Below are 19,025 nucleotides of genomic sequence, written 5' to 3' on the forward strand. Positions count from 1 at the left end.
GACAAAAAAATAACAAAAAAATAACAAAAAATGACAACAATGACAAAAATGACAAAATTGACAAATATGAAAAAAATACAAAAATAACAAAAATGACAAGAATGACAAAAACGACAAAAATGACAAAAATGACAAAAATGACAAAAATGACAAAAATGACAAAAATGACAAAAATGACAAAAATGACAAAAATGACAAAAATGACAAAAATGACAAAAATGACAAAAATGACAAAAATGACAAAAATGACAAAAATGACAAAAATGACAAAAATGACAAAAATGACAAAAATGACAAAAATGACAAAAATTACAAAAATTACAAAAATGACAAAAATAACAAAAATGACAAAAATAACAAAAATGACAAAAATGACAAAAATGACAAAAATGACAAAAATGACAAAAATGACAAAAATGACAAAAATGGCAAAAATGACAAAAATTACAAAAATGACAAAAATGACAAAAAAATAACAAAAAAATAACAAAAAATGACAACAATGACAAAAATGACAAAATTGACAAATATGAAAAAAATACAAAAATAACAAAAATGACAAGAATGACAAAAACGACAAAAATGACAAAAATGACAAAAATGACAAAAATGACAAAAATGACAAAAATGACAAAAATGACAAAAATGACAAAAATGACAAAAATGACAAAAATGACAAAAATGACAAAAATGACAAAAATGACAAAAATGACAAAAATGACAAAAATGACAAAAATGACAAAAATGACAAAAATGACAAAAATGACAAAAATGACAAAAATGACAAAAATGACAAAAATGACAAAAATGACAAAAATGACAAAAATGACAAAAATGACAAAAATGACAAAAATGACAAAAATGACAAAAATGACAAAAATGACAAAAATGACAAAAATGACAAAAATGACAAAAATGACAAAAATGACAAAAATGACAAAAATGACAAAAATGACAAAAATGACAAAAATGACAAAAATGACAAAAATGACAAAAATGACAAAAATGACAAAAATGACAAAAATGACAAAAATGACAAAAATGACAAAAATGGCAAAAATGACAAAAATGACAAAAATGACAAAAATTACAAAAATTACAAAAATTACAAAAATGACAAAAATAACAAAAATGACAAAAATAACAAAAATGACAAAAATGACAAAAATGACAAAAATGACAAAAATGACAAAAATGACAAAAATGACAAAAATGACAAAAATGACAAAAATGACAAAAATGACAAAAATGACAAAAATGACAAAAATGACAAAAATGACAAAAATGACAAAAATGACAAAAATGACAAAAATGACAAAAATGACAAAAATGACAAAAATGGCAAAAATGACAAAAATTACAAAAATGACAAAAATGACAAAAAAATAACAAAAAAATAACAAAAAATGACAACAATGACAAAAATGACAAAATTGACAAATATGAAAAAAATACAAAAATAACAAAAATAACAAAAATGACAAGAATGACAAAAACGACAAAAATGACAAAAATGACAAAAATGACAAAAATGACAAAAATGACAAAAATGACAAAAATGACAAAAATGACAAAAATGACAAAAATGACAAAAATGACAAAAATGACAAAAATGACAAAAATGACAAAAATGACAAAAATGACAAAAATGACAAAAATGACAAAAATGACAAAAATGACAAAAATGACAAAAATGACAAAAATGACAAAAATGACAAAAATGACAAAAATGACAGAAATGACAGAAATGACAAAAATGACAAAAATTAAAAAAATAGAAAATGAGCATTTTTACAAACTTGAAGATATGAGAAAAAGATTTACTTTACCGTAGTCCTTACATGGTGACCGTCAGAAATGGGATTCGACTTAGAGTCTGCTTTATTTTGACTAACTAAAAACGGTCACTTCGCTTTTGGAATCGTTGAACACAGGAGGTATTGCGGAAAGTTTGAGGTGAAGGTTGAATTTTGCATGAATCAATTGGAGCATTGTTGAGTAGATTGTTTCCAGCGAAAAAAAATCTTACAAAAAAATTTCGATTCCATAATTAAATGTGATCCTTAAAATAGTCGCCTGACATGGCGGCCTTTTAAAAATGGTAAGAGAGACTGGAGAACTTTTGCAACCATTTCAAATTTGACAACAGATTAAGTTGATTTATTTTTAATAGTTTTCAAAACAAATCGCTCGAAAGCAAAACATCGAAAGCCTCGACTGATTTACGAAGATTGTAATCGCCTTCAACCAAAAACGCAGCAGCGAAAGGGGAAACCGGAATGTAGGCAAATTTAAACACTTAGTTCCAGCAGCCAGAGAGACGATTCCAGGGCAGCTGCATCATCATCATCATCTTCATCCTCCAATTCATAACCTCAACAACGGCATGCGGCGCAATGTGTACCTCTCGGTGGATTTGGTGGTGAAAAATTGAGGTCACAATGCGGGTTGAACGGCGTACGCCGCCGCTGCTTGCCAGTCGCTTCATTCATCGCGTATTTATCCCAATAGTAGGTACACAAACACAAACAACACGTGACGCTGGGAAGGAAGAAATCACGAGACACAAGTTTTGACAGGTCCCCAAACATAAATCATACCACAGCACCGCAAAATCTCTCTCCGGTTTGATGGAATACCGTTCAGTTAGTTCAGACATGGGGCGGCAATCGTAAAAGTAGTACTCTGCCGGTTGATATTCCTATACCTACACATACGATAGTGAATTGTAGGATTTAGTTGAGTGTGGCGAAGCTAACACTAGAGGCCCAGGGCATTTAAGGGACTTTTATTGGAAGATTTGTACGACGGAATGGCTTTCCCAGATTTATTGCTCCGCAACGTAAATTGAAGGAAATGGACGAAAATAGAAGGAATGTTTCTGGTTCAATTAATTACTTCCTGAAAAAGGTAAAGGGGGGTTGAGCTGCCCTAAAATTAGCCAAAGTATAACGTTTGAATTTCCCAGGAGCTTGTTGACATATTCTCAGTTAAATGTTTTGAAAATTTTTCCTACCAAGGTTCAGAGACATCTTATAATTTATAGCGTAATATTTGGACGACCACATTTTTTGGAACCGACTCGCAAGCCGGTTGCATTCGATGATCGGAATCCAAATCGAGATGCAGTTTACGATTCGGTTTGCTGCTGATGGCTTTTGTTCAGCTTCCGCAAGAGGCACAAACAAACGTCTCGGGGTTGTTTTTTTTTTTATTTTTTTACATTTGCGACACGCTTTCGTCGTGGCCGCCCACACGAGAAACTACGCGGGCAACAGTTGAAATTTACTTGAAACGTGCGAAGCCAAATGGCGTCCTACCTACTGCGTCTCGAGGAGATTTGTGAGGGTGGCCGACCGAAGGCTCACGAGTTCAGTGAGCCTTTGGTGGCACAATACAGCTTAAAGGTAAGCCCAAGATGAATGAAGTTGAGGATTCGAATACTAGTAGATGTTTCCCCTGGTGTAAGTAGAGTTTTAAATAACAGTGTCTTGAAGAGCATACACCTGGTAAATATTTATTATTTTAATACTAACTGACAACCTATTTATCTAAATCTGTTGTTCTTTTGGAATAATGTTGTTAAATACTCGTAATGTGGGTTTTCAATAAGAAAAGCTTGAACTTAGTGAAGCACCTAAATATGATTTTTCATTTTTCTTGACTTTGTAGATGCATGGTGCAAAAAAGGAACATAAATATTTAAAAGTTTTGTATTTTTTTTTGTTGTTGAAAAAAAATACAAATTGGCACAAACTATACAATTTAAATATTGCTATTTATTTTTTAGATTAAAGGGTGTCCACGATGAAATTACCTTTTTTTTGTTTCGATTATAGTCGTTTTACCATGTTGATGGCATTCGCGACTTTATCAACGTTGCAGTTGGCGAATCGTTATTGAAAAACTCATCCGGTACAACTGTGTTCGATGTTTACTCTCGGGCTCGGACTCACGGACATCGGCTCAGGAGACAACAGACTTGCCAACTGAGCTATATCACAAGCCCACGATGAAATTACCAAACTATTAAATTGCTCTAACTTTTTAACAGTTGGGTAGAATTCAATGAAAATGTGCGGGGATTTAGTTTATAGTGCACTGTTTACATCCTGCAAGTTTTCAAAAATTGTGGAAAAACTGTAATTTCACAGAATTTTTCGCAAATTTTCATCACAGAAACTGTGCCAAATAACTCTGAATTTTGAAAATATTCACAGATTTTTTTTTTTTTTTAAATTTTAAAACTATAATTTTTAATGACAATAAAAATTTTGGATTTATTTTCATCAATTGGAAAAATTTGATAAGAATCTCATGTCTTGATGTCATAATTTTCGAATTCAATCATAGGAAATAATCACAGAAAATAGTCACAGAAAATCATCACAGAATTTTTGGGTTAAATCGCAAAAATTCAGATTTTTTTTTCGCAAAAACACAGATTCATTTCGACCATTTTGGTAATTGGCATGGTTTTTGCCGTCCGTGACCTAGAGGATAGCGTTTATGTCTTCTAAGCCAGCGGTCATGAGATCGAATCTCGGCCACGCCATACTTATAGTACTTTTTCTGTGGGCTGGTGATTTTAACATTTGTAAGATGCTAGCCATCAGATTTTTGAAAGATTCACGCCTTAGTGTTAAGTAAAATTTAAATCATTTCGTTTTCTTCTAAAACCAACACAGTCAAAATATGTATACATTCTGGCAAATAAGAAACTTGTTTTCCTCATTTTTCTTTTCATCATAGTATCTAGTATAAGGTTGCGACAGTACCGGGTTTAACCGGGTTTGCCTTAAATCAAACAAAAACAAGATTATGTTGTAATTTTTTTTATTCATAATCATGAAAGGATTTTTCGAAGCCTAAAATACGAATTAAAATCTGTTTATGAATTTTGGTAAAAAAAATTGTTTTCAATTTTTTTTAATCTTGATTTTTGTTGAGTAATTTCTGAGTTTTGATAAAATTTGTCAGGAAATTCAAGCAACCTTAATCTAATACATGCATTAGATGCAGATGCTAATACAGCCAGGCCGAGCATGTGATGAAAAACACAAAAGTTACAGGAACAAACCATGAATGGAACGTGGAGTTCCTTGCCAAACGTTGCATATGAAACTTTCGAAGTCTTTTGAAGATAAAAATAAATATTAAATACTGTGAAATAAAGTTAATGATCTGATTTTAAAAGCAAAAATGACGCTAGACAAAAAACGACTTAACTTGCATCTGCGAGCATAGATTATTTGAGAAAATAATTTACAAAAATGGACTAAGTAAGTCACAAGTAAATAGTAGTGCAACCAATTTTTCTGCTACTGAGATTAATGATTACTCCACCTCCAATTTTTCAAGAAATATCCCTGAATAATTGCATTATCCGAATAATTTGCTCTGTTTCATATTTGAAGCTTTCGAACATTATGAAATTATAAATGTGGATGCTATTCCTACAAAATAAATATCAAAATATTACTACCTTACATTTTACCTGCTATATGCTCTATTTTTAGAATAATTAGGTCGAAACAAATTTCAAATCTTTCTTTTGTAACTCGGTGTTGGAATATCGCAAGAGGGAGGGGGGGATATTAAAAATAATTTGAAAAACAAGAAAATAGGAATGAATTGCACGAAAGCTTGTATGCAAAAAAAAACTTATAAATCAGTTAATTTTTCATCAAAAAATTTAATAAAATCAAGAATACAAAAGGTGAAATAACTCCTATCTTTCAAAATAAGTTTTTTGGTCTATGAATATTTCGGATATTTAAATTTTTTTTTTACGAAAAATTCTTCAAACTTTATTTATTCCCCCCCCCCCCTTCGGTTTTTTTTGGAAATTTCGAAAGGGGGGGAGGGGTGTTACAAAAGAAGAAATTGATATTTATACCAACCTTATAAAAACTTCTAAATTTCCATATCAGTTGAAAAATTTTAAGTTCAAAAAATGCTAACTCACATGACTAAAGTTGCCAGATTGCCCGGATTGGGGCCGGACAAAATTTGGGAACAGTCCGGCAAGGACCGGTTGCCCGGATTTGATTGAAAAATGCCTGGATTTTGCCCGGATGTATTCACTTTATATGGCATATCCAACAAAAAATACAAAAATATGTGATGTAAAATTTTTTATTTATCCTCCACAACGAAATTTTTTGTCCAATAATAAAAATAATCATGAAAGGTTTTTAGGATGCTTTAAATACGATTTAAAAACTGTCAATAAACTTTGATAAAAAAATTGTTTGTCTTTTTTTCTTGATTCACTGGAAATAAATAAATAAATTTCTGAGTTTTGACAATATGACAAACTGAAGACCTATCAGCATGTTGAGCGCAAGTTCTATTTTTTTTTTTTAAAGTGATGAAAAATCAGATAACAGAATATAAGTATCACATTAACATATTATTTGCTTTTAAGTCTAGTATTCGTTTTTGCACAACTCTTATGAAAGTGCATAACGATATAGCGCTCACCCTGCCTGGAATAAAAAAGAGGTTGCAGCTTCGCTTTTGATTGATTTTGCAAAAGTTCGCGTTTTACATTCAAAACTCATCCTTAAACTGAAAACTCAATACAATTTTCCAAGTCCACTGGTTGAACTCGTCCAATCGTACCTTGAACGACGTTCACAAGCAGTTTTTGTCGGTTGTTTTTCTGTGCTTACTTCGATTGAATCAGGAGTTCCTCAAGGAACTATATTAGGACCATTATTTTTCTCGCTTTTCATAAACGATCTTCCATCTGTTCTACAGCACTACTCAATTCGTCTATTCGCAGACGATGTACGAATTTACCTCTGTAGTGTCTATTTCCCGGCTATTTTCTTGTTCCCGGGAATCGTGAAATCTGTTGGCCTGTTTCCCGGGATCCCGGGAAATATTAAAAAACAAGTTAAAAGTATGCATTCGATTGATATATAGCTTATCGAACCTTCTCTGCGTAAAAGCTCATAATATGTTTGAAATGTACTCTTCGTAATGTTTTTAACTTATTTCTTATCAAATAAATCAAACTGTTTTCAAGAATGATAAATTAAAAACAGTCAAGCATACTATAATATAACCTGAACAGGTCAAATGCAGAATTCAGTCATGCAATTATTGGTTAGTTAAAAACATTATGTGTTTTTTTTTTATTTATCCTTTTTTTTCGATTTTTCTGAACACTTTACATAATTGTTCTTCATATGAGGGAAACAAGAGCATAAATATTGCTTTCAAGAAAACAAAATCTGTCTACCTGCTGCGCAATTTTCCATATATTTTGTGAAGGGTTATGAGATTTCGTTTTAAAAAAAAACTATATAGAAATACATATTATCTTTTTAAAGTTATCTATTTGAATAAAAAAAAATACACCAAATGGTTGCAAAACGTCTGCTGCCACGGAAATTGACATATTTTCAATGAGTTTTGTATGGCTACATTTTCAATGAGAACAATAAGAATAGTTCCGGAGGCTATCAGGCTTTTCTGAGAAGTAATTTCATACATAACGGAAATTTCCGGGAATTAAACTATGATTCCCGCGAATCGGGAATTCCCGAATTTTTCAAATTCCCGGAAATTCTTGAATTTTTCAAATTCTCGGGAAATCCCGGGATGGATGGGATGTTACTTGATTTATTGACATTATCGGTAAAAAGTGATGTCCTTTTAAGTAGGAACATCTTAAGAATATGAAATTTTAAGAAGTTACAAAGTACCCTCTGTGTTATTAAAAACCTTGTCAAACGACATTTGGAAGAAAAATTAATTTTGGAATTTTCTTTTTCTCATGGCAAAACCACTTCTTCTAGAAACACATCAACAAGACCTCTGAACATTTTCCCATACTTTATTGAATTTTTTATAAATTTTGTGAGTTTTACTAAAATACTGGTATTTCAAAATATGCTTTTTTTAAGATTCAAGAAAGCTGATAAAAATATAAACCATAAAAAAATCTTTAATTGTCGTTAAAACATATTTCGGTAAAAACTCAGCAATGGTCAAATTTTTGTACAAATCTGTAAATCTTACGATACCAAAAAAAAAGCCCCTTTTCTTCACTATTTGTTGAAATGCTCTTGAAGCGAAGTAAAGGGACGAACATTTAGAACAACAGTGTTGCATTTGTTTAAACATGGGGGTTTTTCATAGATATTATAGCCGCCGACTGTGGCCTAGAGGATAGCGTTCAAGTCTTCCAACCCAGAGGTCATGCGATCGAATCTTGGTCACGTCACACATACAGCTGCGTTAAAAAAGAATGAAATCGCGTGAAGCTGCGCACCCACTCCCAACTTTGACAAGCTGCCATTTCTCTCTCGGTTGATAGTTTTTCATGAAATTTTAACATAATCTAGTTTAACTATCCAACTAACCCTCAACAAAATTTGAAGTTTTTTCAATGACGGGAAACAAAGATATTCCCGTAAAAAAGGGAAATTTAGATGCTTCATTAAATTTGCTGTATCTTTGACAATTTTCATTGAAAAATATTGAAATTTGGTTCAAAGATGTAAAAATGTTTGATCTAGTACAAGGCCAAGTTTCGTCAAAATCGATGAACGTGATCAAAAACGGTGCCGGGTAGAAAATGAGGTTCGTTATCGCCCAGCATGCGATTTTATCCTTTTGTGGACGAATGTTTGTACGGAAAACATCGTAATCCATGTATTCTTGGTTTTTTTTCCACAAAATCAAAATTTATCACAATGAATGTTGTAAATTGATAGGAACTTCATTCCTGCTTAGTTTATTTATAAATTGAAATAGTTCCAACAGAGCTGGTATTTGAACAAAAGAGCGAATATAATCCTCGCTTTAATTGTGTATCAAATTTTTTTATCAGTATATTAAACAGATAGTTTCTTAAACTCTGTTCTTCTTGTTTTGAACTCTGTTGAAACATTTTCTATTTCAAATCAAAGCACGAGTGAAGTTTCGATCAATTTACAACATTCTTCGTAATAAATGTTGATTTTGTGAATGAAAAAACCATACGTGGGTTACGATGTTTTCCATACAAACATTTGTCCAAAAAAGAATGAAATCGCATGCTGGGCGATAATGAACCTCATCTTCTACCCGGCACCATTTTTGATCACGTTCATCGATTTTGACGAAACTTGGCCTTGTACTAGATCAAATATTTTTACATCTTTGAACCAAATTCAATATTTTTCAATGAAAATTGTCAAAGATACAGCAAATTTAATGAAGCAATTCCAAATTTCCCTTTTTTACGGGAATAGCTGTATCTTTATTTCCCCTTCATTGAAAATACTTCAAATTTTGTTAAGGGGTTTAGTTGGAAAGTTGAACTAGATTATGTTAAAATTTCATGAAAAATTATCAACCGAGAGAGAAATAGCAGCTTGTCAAAGTTGGAAGTGGATGCGCAGCTTCACGCGATTTCATTCTTTTTTTAACGCAACAGTAGTACTCTTTCTGTAGGCTGGTGTTGTTTGAATCAGTATGATGCTAGCCATTAAACCCTTCAAAGATGTACGCTTGAGTCTTAAGTAGAATTTTGATCTCTTCAAAGAAACATAAAGTTTCACTGAGATCCTATATGTGTGTGATCGTTTTTTTTAAACTTCAGTTTTTTCACTTCCCCCTTGTTTTTGATAATTATAAAAAAACTTTCAGAACCCATAATAATACATAATCAATTTAAACAAACGTCTTTATAAGAAAACCGACGAAGGGAACGACTTGAAGATGTTGTAAGCTAACGGTTGAAAAGCTGCAATAATGATGCAATATTCATTAGAAGAAAAAGTACTGGTGTGTCATTAGAATAGAATAAATACAAGGTGACCGACAAAAAGGCCTGAGGATTAAGGGATGTGAGATCTGATATCGATCTTATTGCTTATAAGAATTGTCTCGAAAAATCTAATATGTAAGTAAATTATATTTACAAAACCCAGTCCATATACAGAAAAAAAAACATTTGAGATAATTATCTGCAGCTTTTCGTCAATGTCTCGTCAATAGACTTGAAGCCAAAAACACGTGTCACATGGATTCGGAAAAAAACTTTCTTCATTTACAAAACCTCCTAACTGTATCAAAACTTAGCGAAACGACTTCAGAAGCTAGTGACAAAAAAGTTATCAAACAAAGGTTTTTTTACCTCAACTATCGTCATAGAGAGTCAAATCTTTCATCACTTCGAACACAACAAACACAAGTGTCAAAAATAGGTAAAGAATAGTATGTCAAATATTTGAAACCCCTTTTCCAACAGATTACAGGTCAACGAAAGCACTGGAGGTTAAAGAGATCCACCCGAGGGATCTATTAATCGTTCGTTTTCAAGTGCAAAAAATTTCCACAGCTTTCAGGCAGATCTATCCCACTGTGCTTTTGTAAGTCGAATTCCAGCCAGCCAAGCTGCTGAAATAGCAAATCGCCTCAACGTTATACGCCTGTAGTGGTACCCAGCTCAGCTCCATGCGTACTTCTTCTGGTCCGCCTCACTCAACTTAACTCGAGAGATATACCTGGCTGGCGAGGCGACCAGTATCTGCGCATATACTTAAGTGCTAGCTGTCCGATACAGGTAACATCTCGCCTCGTATCGTATGTGATATTTCGTTGTCTAACCTTTGGCCAAAGCCATTGACTGACGACGACGAGCGCGTAGAGAAGTGCGGCAAATGATGACATATCGGGGCACAATTTACTCACCTTGCTAACTACTTGCAGACTAGCGACGAGAAGGGTGGTGTTGATACCAACCAGATATCCACTAATGGTGATTTATTTGGAACTCTGCTACGCTCAGGAACTTGGCTTATTCGCGGCTTATCTTAATCCACCCGGACTTCTGATTGAATTTCCTTTTTTCACCTGGAGAAAAATGAAAACGCACACAACTTTGAAAACCCACACTACCACAAACATCACCCACTGGGCTTCAAAGAGCAAACTAGCAACAAAAAAAAGATCACTCTGGAAATTCCCCGTAACTTCCGATCATAGCGCAAATAATTTGCCACAATTATGAGCTTTTATCTTTTCCGATCACATGCGCCCATCCAATGATACACTCGGAATGATCAATATTTTCTTTTAAGTGTGTACCACGACGTTCAAACACTTACACCTTGACCGAAGGAAAAATTAACAAAAAAAAGAACCCAACCCAAAAACCACACAGAGGCCAGCAGAAAAAAAAGACTCACAAACTATTCGGAACGAGACACGGCCCACGTTATCGGGAACCTCTTTTCACGCCAACGGTTAACTCAGTAATGAAGCAACAAGTCCCGCAAGCTGTAGGCTTAGAGCTATTGCGGCGGGTTGGCTGCAGTTTGTATGCGCAAAGCGCTCACGTTGAGGAAACACTCGCGCAAGCACCTACGCACGAACGTCAGTTCTTCTCTCTTTAAGCGAGTGATGAGTGATCGACCTTATGCTCTCTTGCGCATCTGAGAGAATTTCACAACTTTATTGGATTTTGTTGGTGCTCGCCGGGTGCTCAAAGCTCCCAGAAGTGCGCGTATTGCATGCAACGTACTTTGCAATCACCTACAGTCATGCCTAAGTTTTCACTTATTGTTCTGACTTTTGGCATTGATCATTTGCTTGTAGATTTGGCGATATTGTTCAAAATAAAAATTATTAAATATTTTAATATGTAATAAACTTCCGAGAAGATAGCTTAAAGCAGTTTAAAATTATTGATTTCTAAACTGCGACCCAGAGATGGGTCTTGACTCAAATATTCAGTCAGCGAAACTTTTGTTGTAGAGAAATGAATCCAACTTAGATGAAATTTCAGGGACTAGATAAGAGAAAATCGATGTTGAAAAACATGCGAAAAAAATTCGCCTTGTCTCCCGGTAGGACTTGAACCCACATCTTGCGCCTCTAGTCCCTGAAATTTCATCTAAGTTGATTGAGAGAGAAATTATTGATTTCTTTTTGGCCAAAGTTATTTTAATTTTATGAAGGATTAATCACCGTAATTTATACTTGTAGATTTAATTTATCGGCATTAGCGGTGAAAAGTTATGTCCTCTTTAGTAGAAACATCTAAAGATTATGAAGTGTTTTTTTATATAGGTTGATAGAAGGTTAGATGAAATGAAAGATGTTGAAAATGAGCGGGTAGAATTTATTTAGAAGCATATCATCACATATCAAACTTTTGTTCCTCACGGGCCTACTACTATGAAGCGGTAGATACAGATAGAGTTGCATCTACCACCACACATAAGTAGGCCAAGCGTGGTCCGCCCCACAAGGGAAAACTTGCAGTGCGGACGAACAAAAAGATGATATGTGATCGCTCAGATAATCTCCCTTTAAATCAGAAACGCATCTATCGATGTCTAGTCTTCTCAGTTTGTTATCATCGCGCTTTGGTTACATCCGGGGTTTGGATGCGAAACAGTACGGTCGATAGTCTGATAGTGACCTATCACCGATGCTATGATGTCGTGTTTTTATTTCTTTTTGGCCAAAGTTATTTTAATTGTATGAAGGATTAATCACCGTAATTTATATTTGTAGATTTAATTGATCGGCCTAGCGGTGAAAAGTGATGTCCTTTTTAGTAGGAACATCTAAAGATTATGAATTTTTTTTTTATATAGGTGGATAGAAGGTTAGATGAAATGAAATGACAACACTGCCTAGCCAACAATTTGGTAGGTATATCAAAACCAGAGGTGCCAGGTGTCCTGATTTATCAGGATTTGTCCTGATGTTCGAGAGTCCGTCCTGATTTTTCAAAAACTCTCGATTTGTCCTGATTTTTGAAAATTTGTCCCTAAAATGTCCTGATTTGTCCTGATTTTCATTAAAACTTCTTAAATGTGATCGCATTTGTAGTAAAACTATGAGAAATTCGAATATTTAGGTTATAAAACAGTTAAACCCATTTAACAGATAATAATCTTCGGTTCAGATGGTATCCAAATGATGTTTTTCGATATGAACTACCGGCCAGCCAACAAGCTGCGTTATGTTGTTGCATAAATCAAGGCGTTTACAGCACCTATATTGCGCCTTTATTTATGCAATATAAGAAGAAATCCATATTATTTTCATGAATCAAGAGGTGTCCTGAAAAATCCTGATTTTTAACTTCGCGTTGTCCTGATTTTTAACGAAATCACCTGGCACCCCTGATCAAAACATACAGTAGGCAATGCGACCTTGCATATAATTTCTTTATTCCAAAACAAATATTGCATGACATTTTGTACTCAAGACTCAATTTTTCATCCTTTTTGGTGGTCTGTATCATATCTGATTGAGATATAATCTTGATATGATGCTATCAAAGGGTGATATAATTTAGTCATTCATGCATGGACCTCTTGTTATAATTTGAGATATTTTAACATCCTACGAGTACTAAATATATGAAAAAATGGAATATCAAAATATCTCACCTCGATATAATTTTGTTTTTCTCTTCTGATCAGGATTCTATATGTTTTTTTTCCGGGATTTTAAGCCCAATAGGTTTATTCATCCCAAATCGGGATTCTATATGCTCGTATTACGATGTTTGATATACTATGGTACTTTATGTTACATTGGTGATTTGATGTACGTTACTTTAAACGAGTCTATTGCTACAAATTTTAGATTACGGGCGGTTTGACATCAAGAATCACACTTTATACGATGTGTGATCTACCCTTGTATGACTTGAAGCAATCTGACTATAGGTTGGCGACTTAAGTCACCCTTTATGTGAGGTGTGTTGCAGTCTTATACGATGTTCAGAAAATTGAACATCGTTTGGCAACTTAAATCACACTGTGTTGGAAGTGTGTTGTACTCTTATACGATATGAAGCAATTGGACATTCAATCGAAGTGACATTTTATGCGAGGTGTGATGTAGTCTTGTACGATTAAACGATTTTGCGAACCACTTTGAGTAGCATGTTTGTATGTTACTGTGATTGAAATACGAAGTCAAATAAATAACATTGAACAGAATTCTAGTTCATATAAGGAAAATAAATTTCCATAATGAATTTGACGGATTTTTATCAATAATTGTTCACTTAAAAATAAAAATTATACCTAACATTTTCCCGAGTCAATCAGACACGGAATCTATGTTTTTTACATCGCCGATCTTTTTCACTACCAAATTTTCCATTAGCACAGGTTAAGTAATGGTTATACTATAAATTTATCAGTCAGGTGATTCCAGGTTCTGGTGTTACTGGTGGTGACCGGAAACTTCTGACAGGGGAACCTAAAAGCGGGCAACTTTATGTATCTCATACATATTTAGAGAGTTCATTTATTCCGCCACATACGGAGCAGTTTGCTTACCAGCTCTGCTAAAATCAGAAGGCACACATTAAAAGGTGATTTTATTTGCGAACATCCAAAACAAACCTTCATGTTGATAAGCAACCTCGATCTTGCTTCTATCACCAACACTAATGCCGTTTTCGTTTTTCTCCCCTGGCGCGGGGCAAAACTTTTTCTGAATAAACAAACAGAATCGTCACCCAGGACGATGCAAACATATGGTTGCTATACTCACCCTTATACTTACCCCCAACTCTGACAATTTCTACGGGTTGCAACCGCCTGCTTAAGGTTTAAACCTCGGGCAAAACTAGTGGACTTCTGAATTAATAAACGAACAGAAAGACAGCAGTTAGGGCAAAACTCGTGAATAACTAGGTTGCCACTGCCAATAAACGAAAACACTATAAACCTCTTATTCAGTTAAAGCTTGTTCTGTCACATTCACGGAAGATTTCCGAATGCCTTCACGTTTTCGAAGCCGAGACAATCAGCTTTACCCTTCAAAGAGAAAAATAATTTTTAACTCATTTAGCATTAACACTAGATGTATTTCAAGACTTAGATTTAAACGATTTTGAAATCACCTTGGTTATTTTAATCCAGCTATGGTCGTTTCTCGGATGAGCTTCGAAAGCTTTTTCGGTAGGACAGCAACCATGGCTAAATCCAAATAAAACGAACAGCCGTCGGACGAAGCGAATAGATGCAGATAACCTATGGTCGTCGTTTCGCCATCAATTAGTAGCGGTTTCTGGAATAGATTCGACCCCCTTAGTTTCCGGTGGAACTAGTGCTAGTTTATCACTAAAGCATGGATCAATACAAATCTGGACGCACTATTTATTTTACCATAGTGCTCCTAGTTGTCGAATCTGGAATGTTTTGGCAGCACTTTGTAGAGGAATGTTTCTTCTACCAGTGCTGAAAATTTCATTACGATTCGTTTTGTTTCAAAAAAGTTACACGTGATGGAAGCCGCGAGATGAAAATAAATTTTGAACACCCACGTCAAAAACCCGACGTGGTCGGGTTCAAAAATCGCGAAATCGTTAAAAATGGTCAAATCAACCATGTGTAGCGTTCTCAAACGTTTCCGTGAGATGCGTACTATAGATCGGCAGGTTCATACCAAGCATTATAGTGGACCTAAGAATCAGAAACTGCATTTGAAGGTGTTGAGAACGATCAAGGAAAACACAGGGTAGTCAGACTATGACATTGCCAAGAAATTCAACGCCGACCGGTGCACCGTCAGCAGAATTCGTCTACGCGAAGGAATACGATCCTATCGGACCAGTAAGCAACCAAACCGGACATTGAAGCAGAATTTAGTAGCCAAAGGACGTGCCCGCAAGTTATACAAGAAGATTCCAACGAAGTTCGACGGATGCATCCTCATGGATGACAAAACGTACGTGAAGATGGATTTTGGGCAGCTTTCTGGCCAAAAATTATGTAAAGCCACTGCAGTGGTGCACTGCACTGGTCATGGTGGCAACTTCAAATTCGTTTTTGCTGATAAGTGTGCAAGAAAGTGTTTGATCTGGCAAGGTATTTGCAGCTGCGGACGAAAAATTCCGGTTTTTGTGAAAAACAAGACCATGGACTCCGAAATTTACAAGGAGGAATGCCTGAAAAACTTTTTTTTCGTACATTAGATCTCACAAAGGACTAGTTAAGTTTTCGCCAGATTTGGCAAGCTGCCACTACAGCTAGGAGGTTCTACAGTGGTATTGGGCCAACGAGTGGATTTTGTCGAAAAGGACATCAACCCACCCAACTGCCCTCAATTCCACCCTATCGAAAAATTTTGGGCAATTGTCAAGCAGAAGATGAAGAAGAATGGTTGGACGACTCGGGAAGCAACAGAGATGAAGAGATTGTGGAACAAAATGGCCGCTGAGGTCAGCGAATAGGGTGTTCAAACTATAATGAGTGATACTCAACCAAAAGTTCGAAAATTCATCAAAACAACATCGGAATAATTTTTTTATTATTTTTCCTTTAAAGTGCAATAAAAATCGTACATTTCAAGTACAAAACATTTTTATTTCGTTTGCATAGCTCCGAGATAGACCCGTTTTAATGCGTCCAGATTTGTAGGGATCCATGCTTTATATATCCTAAAATGAAAATCCTGTTTTCACTTTCAAATATCTTTCATTCAAATATTTCTCCCTCTTACCTGACAACTATTCGATGATTGTCACATCGTCTGACATTCATTTTTACTACTCCGGCGTCATGTAAACCGCCTATTCTTGTGTTCGGGATCCGGTTACTTTGATCACTGTTCAAATCCGTGAATCGTTGTCCCAGAGTCCTGCACCCGATTTCCATCGATCGCAGGGAACCCATCTGTTGTGCCAAGTCAAAAACGCATTTATTTCTGCGTCGGACCGAAGTTGCTTTCCTCGTTATATAATTTGTGATATTTCCCACAATTATCACGACTGAAACTTTTTCCCTTGGTTGGGCTCGAGCACAACTAGGAAAATTTTCAGACGAGCGAGCAAGGTTGCAAGAACAATTTAAACAATTCATTGTTTTATGGGAACTAATCAATAAATACGGCACTAAATTGGTTTGAATTGTCCCTTTATGTGATGATCGTTTGCAGTTCATAGACGTGACGATGACGATGACTTATGTGTGATCATTTACGATTTTGTCTTTGGTCATTTACAATTTCGATGCGAAAGTAATTCATGTGTGAATAAAATATGTCTTAAGAAATCTTATGCGATTATTATAAGATTTCATTTGACGTCGGTCGTACAAAATACGACTTCATTCAACATATCGTTACTAAGTAGGCTAAACATTTGACATTTGGTCTAAACATCTTTTATGATAAATGTACGATTAGGGCGAATGTTTTGTAGTAAATTTTGCGATGATTTCTTTTACGATTTTATGTTGGCTGGGTCTGATTCCGGTTTTCACAAACCTCGAAGCTAGGCAATGTAGCCACCAGGGTGCACTAGTCTGAATTTTGAAACTAACCCATCATAGTAGCAGTTTTTTTAATATTCCCATGGAGCTTTAAACACATCAAACTAGAAAGTAAACAAAGTTCCTCGTATCTATATAAAGAAGTCTTTCAAGTTTTTTAATCAAAAATTTCCAAAAAACCTCAAAGAAACTCCACTTCTAGTGTCCATTCAAACGGATCCTGGTTTTATTGGAAAGAGGTGGTACTTGATAGTTGCCGCTGCAATGTTCCTTTTAATACCTCAACAAATGATTGTTCATTTAGTTCCGAGAAATCAGGAAAAACGGTCAACCGTTGCCGATTGTATGAACTAGTTTCGTGATTTCTTTCGAGTCCAATCGAGGAAGATTCCTAATAAATTTATTTTTGTTGAAATAAACTACAATGAAAAACTTATTTTGTAAGGCTGTTTATTTGCTTTAAAGCACATGATTGAACAAGACTTTTAAATAGCTATCTACTGCCCAAAATCGAATGGTGAACCAACAAAAACACAATCATGTACATATGTTAATTATTTACTTATTTTTTAATATTAGAAAAGATCCTTTGGAGGCGATCAAGGATTGAAAAACTCATTCATACGAGCGACGGAACCTGCATCGCTCCGATTTTTGCTCATAAGAATGTCGTGGAACGCGAATGATATGTGAGCGAGAATCTCCTGTTCTCACGAATCAATTCCTACCAAAACGAAAACACGAACAAGGTTCCTGATTCCTTTTTATTTTGCTTCCCTCTTCGCACACAAAGTTGAGCATCAACCCGACGATTGCGTAGCAGCGAGCTGGTTCGTGAAAATTTTTACCAACCCGCTCATGAGCCGTGTTAGCCTCAGGCGATTCAGCATCAAATAGTTTTTTTTAATGTAGAAAATATTCTTGCTTCCAATGCACAGTGGTCCAGAAATGAAATTTAGCGGGAAACAATTATTTGCGCTCTTGCCTTAGGTTTAAGACATTTGGTGTCCAAGACAAAGTTGTACAACATTACAAGGCGCTACTTTCGAATGAAACATTTTTCGGGTGGTTCATAAAACTCGTTAATACGAAAATTATTTTTTTACTGTAATGAGATAGTGCTATATTATGTTCAGCAATTATGTAGAACAACATAATTGATGAAACTTTGTAGAAGACTTTGAATGTCTATCTATTAACGTTTAGGTTTTATGATGATTTTTCGTGTACAAGTTAGGGTGGTCCTACAAAAACAAGTTTTTTTGTCATAACTTTGTTGGGTATCAACTTATCATGTGTTCGGCAAGTATTTAGCAAATCATTATACGCATCTTTTTTAGCAAACAGATTTCTAATATCTGCTTTTGGTTGGCAGTTATCATGAATTTTGTGTTCAAAAATGGCCGTTTTGTATGAGCCATAACTTCAAATGGAGCAAACCAAAATGTTGTACAACTTTGTCTTGGACACCAAATGTCTTAAAGCTAAGGCAAGAGCGCAAATAATTGTTTCCCGCTAAATTTCATTTCTGGATCACTGTGCAATGCTTTCTGCATTGGGGAACAATTTTTATCAATTGACTCTCTTTAAAGTTCTAACCTGAGTATCATTTAAAAGATTTTAAAAGATGACGAGTTTGACACAAATGTGATAATTGGAGAATCGCATTTTTTCTCAATCACTCATGGCTTCCTGCACTTTAGCGAAAAAAAATCCGAGCGCCATAAAGATAAAAAAAGTAGGTAAAAAGCGCTTTCTAAATTGGACTTA

The 19,025-nt window shown here is 34.7% G+C and overlaps 1 protein-coding gene across 5 annotated transcripts in view; it reads right to left on the reverse strand.

Moving 5' to 3' along the window:
• The window catches only part of LOC129751558 (chaoptin), a 142,240-nt gene extending 130,940 nt beyond the window's left edge, over positions 1 to 11,300 (reverse strand). For 4 of the 5 annotated variants that reach the window (XM_055747141.1, XM_055747140.1, XM_055747139.1 and 1 more), the window contains exons 1-2: positions 11,193 to 11,300; positions 10,696 to 10,857 (exon numbers count right to left, since the gene is read on the reverse strand). The gene's annotated coding sequence lies outside the window, so the exon portion shown is untranslated. Of the gene's footprint in view, positions 1 to 10,695; positions 10,858 to 11,111; positions 11,129 to 11,192 lie in introns of those variants that run through there. The other variant, XM_055747137.1, reaches the window with a different exon arrangement.
• Between the last annotated feature and the right edge of the window lie 7,725 nt (positions 11,301 to 19,025).

Source organism: Uranotaenia lowii, chromosome 3 (assembly GCF_029784155.1).
Source record: "Uranotaenia lowii strain MFRU-FL chromosome 3, ASM2978415v1, whole genome shotgun sequence".
Lineage (NCBI taxonomy): Eukaryota > Metazoa > Arthropoda > Insecta > Diptera > Culicidae > Uranotaenia > Uranotaenia lowii.